The sequence below is a fragment of the Octopus bimaculoides genome, chromosome 4, assembly GCF_001194135.2.
Source record: "Octopus bimaculoides isolate UCB-OBI-ISO-001 chromosome 4, ASM119413v2, whole genome shotgun sequence".
Lineage (NCBI taxonomy): Eukaryota > Metazoa > Mollusca > Cephalopoda > Octopoda > Octopodidae > Octopus > Octopus bimaculoides.
The window spans coordinates 10,845,852-10,851,760 of record NC_068984.1 but is presented as its reverse complement, the minus strand read 5'-3'; the positions used below and the strand labels follow the sequence as shown (position 1 = coordinate 10,851,760).

The 5,909-nt window shown below is 39.5% G+C and overlaps 1 protein-coding gene across 2 annotated transcripts in view; it reads right to left on the bottom strand.

The window, feature by feature from the left end:
* LOC106872181 (membrane-associated guanylate kinase, WW and PDZ domain-containing protein 1) overlaps window positions 1-5,909 on the bottom strand; it is a 709,375-nt gene that overhangs the window by 409,417 nt on the left and 294,049 nt on the right. The gene's annotated exons all lie outside the window — the stretch shown is intronic.

Genomic DNA, 5,909 nt, shown 5'->3' with positions numbered 1-5,909 from the left:
CCATAACCTACTTGGGTGGCAGACTTAACATTTACTCCGTCGACTGGTTTAACACCATGACCTGGTACCCTGGGTGCCTTTAGTGGAGTTCTTTCTGTCATAAGCATTTAGATCAGGTCTTTGGTTCAGGGATACATTCTTCCCTTCTTTAATACCAGCTGTAAAGGCCCCGTAATGTGTCAAGATATGCAGTGTCTGCCTTCCTGACTGGTGAGAGGGGAAAAAAAAACCTCTCTCATGCGCGCACACACACACACACACACACACACACACACAATCTGTCTGATTCCTGGAAGAAACTACTCAGAACCACTAAGAGGTCCTCTACATGGAAACTTAATCTGCTAGAAACAATAGCCAAATTCCCCCCAAAAATTACAGACTATCATCTACAAAGAAGAGGAAAGGACAGCACATTTGATTAAGTGACAGTCCATCATTTATAATGATGAGGGTTCCAGCTGATCCAATCAATGGAACAGTATGCTTGTGAAATTAATGTGCAAGTGGTTGAGTACTCCACAGACATGCATGTTCTCGGAGAGATTCAGCATGGCACAGAATGTGACAATGCTTGCCATTTGGATTACAGCTACAACTCATCTTTTTCCAGTTGAATGTACTGGAGCAACAAGAATTAAAGTGTCTTGCTCAAGGACACTATGTGTTGTTGTGAATTGAACTCATGTTATGATTGTGAGCCAAATACCTGAACCACTAAGCCATGTGTCTCCATGTGAGATGATCTGGTCTTAGATATATTGTCTTTGAAAATAGGTTATAGCAGGAATATTTTTTGAGCAGAGGTCTACTTGATCAGAAGTGACCTGTGGTTAAACAACAACAACAACAACACAATGTGTGGTGGGTGGGAATTGAATTTGCGAATATTCATTTAAGAGTTGTTGTTTGTTCCTTCTTGAGCCATGCTTGGCTCATAAGGGCCGGTTTCCTGATTTCATTGGCGTATAGGTTCCCCACCTGGATGGGACACCAGTCTGTCTCAGGTGAGCTGCTAGATGCAGGAGGAAAGAGTGAGAGAAAGTTGTGGCGAGAGAATCAGCAGAGGGTCACCATTACCTTCTACCAGAGCCGCGAGGAGCTAAGGTGGTTCACTCATATACACACACATTGCCCGGTCATCACAGAACCTCCAGTCTTAGATAAGTTGGTATCGAAAGGGTTAAAGAGATAATGGCTCATATCTTGACACTGGTACTTGGAGGTTTCTGTCAGCCGATGTAGCTATTAAAAGGTTTTCTGTCACCAACCTGACTCTATTTCCATTTTCAACTGAAACATGAAACTTAGGGAAACCAAAGCTTAAAGTAAATTAAGTAAATTAATGTGAGTATATATGTATATATATATATATATATGGTGTGTGTATATAGATGCATGTATGCAAACCAAAGAATTAAGCTATAATGTTTCAGGCTATTATGAGTGGATTAATCACAGTATGTGTCTGGTAGAGACATACTAATTGCTAATGACAGGAACATTAAAAATAATTTTAAATTAGTATCACGCCAATTAATTAACAAAAGAATGAATCTAAACGGTGAAATCTGTTATATTTGAAACAAATTTAAGCAATAAAAGAAGTAGACAATAAACCAATTAGGATCTGAAACTATGTAGGTCAGAGGCAATTTTGTTTGTGATGTAAGTGGAAGGATTTTGGACTATGAACAATAAAAAGTGTGGATATCTGGGCGACATGAGTGTGTATATATTTATATATACCCGGCAAGCCAACTGAGAGCATAATCTGTGGCCTCTGCCAGAAGTGTAGTCAGCTCACTTATTCGTATCTTTACTTCAATGGACATTAAACTCTGCTTGCAAAGACCTGTTGAGGCACGTGAATTTGAAATCAAAATCAAACCAAATTCGACGACTGGCAGCCATGCTAACCTCTCCTTCATTGGACACTAAACTCTGCTTGCGAAGATCTGTTGGGGCAAGTGAAATCGAAATCGTAATTGAACCATATTCGATGACTGGCACCGTCCGAGCATGATCACTGCCAGAGCAGCTGTCTGGCTTCCATGCTAATGGCCCGTAAATAGCACCATTTGAGTGTGATCGTTACCAGCATTGCCTCACTGGCACTTGTGCCGGTGGCATGTTAGAAATTCATTTGAGCGAGATCGTTGCCAGTGCCGCTGGACTGGCTCCTGTGCAGGTGGCATGTAAAAAAACACCATTTTGAGCATGGCCGTTGCCAGTACTGTGCCAGTGGCACGTAAAAGCACCCACGACATTCTCAGAGTTTTTGGCGTTAAGAAGGGCATCCAGCTGTAGAAACTCTGCCAGATCAGATTGGAGCCTGGTGCAGCCATCCGGTTCACCAGTCCTCAGTCAAATCGTCCAACCCATGCTAGCATAGAAAGCGGATGTTAAACGATGATGATGATGATATATATAATGAGAATTTACAAAAAAAAAAAACAAACAAAAGATGAAGACAGGTGTGTAAACAACAAACAAATGTATTAGTTTAATGCTTGGGAAGTGAGAAAGTCTTTTACGTTTCAAGCTTATGCTCTTCGACAGAAAGGAACACAGAAATAAACAGGGAGAGAAAATAAAAAAGGTTTAGTGGCGAGCGATCTATCATGGTGAGTGCCGGACAGAGAGGTCACGCAGGAGAGCTAGGAAGAAGGGGAGAGAATAAAGTTGTGATCCCCAAATGAAGGTGCGCACGTGTATGTGCGTGTGGAAAGAGGCTGGTCATCTTGACACGTGTGTGTGCATGTGTAGGTGTGTAGATGGTGTAGGTGCTGAGAAGTGGTCAGTGCTAGTGTGTGCATGGTGTGTGACGTGGTGTGGTGAGGTATGGTGGTGTGTGGTTTGGTGGTGTGTGGTGTGGTGGTGTTGGTATGTGGGGGAGACGAGACTGGGAGAAGCAAGGATAGGATAGGGTGGGATGTATAGGGATGGTGGGGTAACGAGGGAGGGGTGACGATGAAGGGAGAGGGTGGAAGGGAGAAGGTGGATAGGAATGAAGAGAGGAAGTAGGTGCCAGAGCAAGAGAGGTGAGGTGGGTGGGAGGAAGTAGGTGTGAGAGGAAGAGAGGAGAGAGGAGGAGGGTTAGATGAAGAGGGGAGGAGAGTTGAGCCCATGTAGCACAAAGGAACGAAGAGAGAAGATTAATCCCTGCTCATGGTGAAGACGGGAATCCAGATATCCCATACAAGATGACTGGCTTATTAGTTTCCATTATTGCAGTGAGGCCATACTGGGGTATCACTTTGAAGGGTTTTGTTGATCAATTAGACCCCTTATTTAAAGATTGATATTTGTCCTGTTAGTCTTTTTGACACAGCTAAATTACAGGGATACAAGCAAACTAGCATCAACTGCCTTGAGGTGAAAAACAAAGAGAAACACAAAAACACACATGCGTGTTTATATACGGCAGGCTTCCTCAGCTCTTTGGTTATACTAGAAAACATTTGGTCAAGACTCACTGAGAATGGGTGCCACAGACCATTGAATGTGGTCAGCATTAGTGAGGAACGTGAGTAATAAGTAACTAGTAAAAGGGATAAAAAGACAGAAAAGAAGCTACAATCAAAAGATTTTATATAAATAGTGCATGTAAAAAGCCTCATTCAAGTGTGGCTAATACCATTGCTGCCTGACTGGCTCCTGTGCCAGTGGCATGTAAAAAGCACCATTCAAGCATGGCCAATGCCAGTGCCGCTTGACTAGCACATAAAATGCACCATTCAAGCGAGGTCAATACCAGTGCCACCTGGCTGGCTCCTGTGCCAGTGGCATGTAAAAAGCACCATTCAAGCATGGCCAATGCCAGTGCCGCTTGACTAGCACATAAAATGCACCATTCAAGCGAGGTCAATACCAGTGCCACCTGGCTGGCTCCTGTGCCAGTGGCATGTAAAAAGAACCAACTACACTCTCGGAGTGGTTGGCATTAGGAAGGGCATCCAGCTGTAGAAACCTTGCTAAATCAGATTGGCCAGTTCTAAGTCAAACCGTCAAACCCATGCCAGCATGGAAAGCAGACGTTAAACGACGACGGTGATGGTGATGAGTGCTTGTCATGAGTGTTTTTAACAACTATGCTGTGAAATCAAGCATGTACACAAGTCTGTTGTCTTTTTATATATGTTGGCTTTAATCAAATTAAAATTGCAACTTTGAAATGTATGCAAGAATAAAGATCCTCTGAACTTTAACTTGTATGGGAAGTTTAAACAAGATGAAATTTGAATTTAATCATTATTACAGTGAAATTGGGAAAGTATGCTTTATTCAATTAAAAATATATGGAAAAAATATTTTCTTTAATCTGTTTATTGTTATATTTTTTTTTACAGATTAGCAGCATTAATCAGCTGAAAACAGAACTGGCTGATTAATGTGTGTGTAATTCATACATAATCTATTATTATGGTACCATGTGTTTGCCTGTATGAGTTTAACAGCAAACATATATGTATATACATCTCCATATTAAACTTCACAGCACATATTTATAGACACATTAAACAAGATTGCACATCTACACACACGTATACAAATACATACAAACATGCATACCCACACATATCTACACAAAATAAATAAATATATATATATATATATATATATATATATATATACACATATATATACTTATATTATACATACACTCACATGCATATAAAAATATTTACACAACAGACACACATTATATACATTCACCTGTGTATATAGGCACAGGAGTGACTGTGTGATAAGAAGCATGCTTCCCAACCACATGGTTTCGGGTTCAGTCCCACTGCATGGCACCTTGGGCAAGTGTCTTCTACTATAGCCTCAGACCGACCAATGCCTTGTGAGTGGATTTGGTAGACAGAAACTGAAAAAAGCCCATTGTGTATATGTGTATATATGTATATACATATATGTATGTATTTGTGTGTCTGTGTTTGCCCCCTCACCATCACTTGAGAACCAACATTGGTGTGCTTATGTCCCGTAAATTATCGGTTCAGCAAAAGAGTCCGATAGAATAAGTACTAGGTTTACAAAGAATAAGCCCAGGGGTCGATTTGTTTGACTAAAGGCGGTGCTCCAGCATGGCCTCAGTCACACGACTGAAACAAGTGAAAGATTTAAAGAATACCACATATTTATAGAGACATTAAATGCAATTACACATGCATAGATACATACATGTACATATACACACACACACAGATTTACACATATATATATATATATATATATATATATATATATATATATTACAGATATGCATATGTAGGTGCAAGCATGTTTCTGTGGTAAGAAGCTTGCTCCCCAACCACAAGGTTCTGGGTTCAGTCAATGTGTAGCACCTTTGGCAAGTGTATTCTACTATAATCTTGGGCCAACCAAAGCCTTGTAAGTGGGTTTGGTAGACAAAAACTGAAAGAAGTTCATCATATGTGTATGGTACCTGTGCGTGTGTTTATGTCTGTATTTGTCCCTCACCACTGCTTGACAATTTGTAACTTAGCAGTTTGGCAACAAAGACTGATAGAATAAGTACCAGGTTTAAAAACTAAATAAATACTGGGGTCAATTCATTCAACAAAAATTCTTCAAGGTGGTGCCCCAGCATGGCCACAGTTAAATGAATGAAACAAGTAAAAAATAAAAAGATGTGTATTTATAGAAAATGGATGTTAAATGATGACGACACACTTTATATATATATATATATATATATATATACACACATGCAGATATATATATATATATATATATATATATGTAGATATATATACATACATACATATGCATGTATATGTGTATATATATATATATATATATATATACACACATACATATATATATATACATGTAGATATTTATATATATATATATATATATATACATATATATAT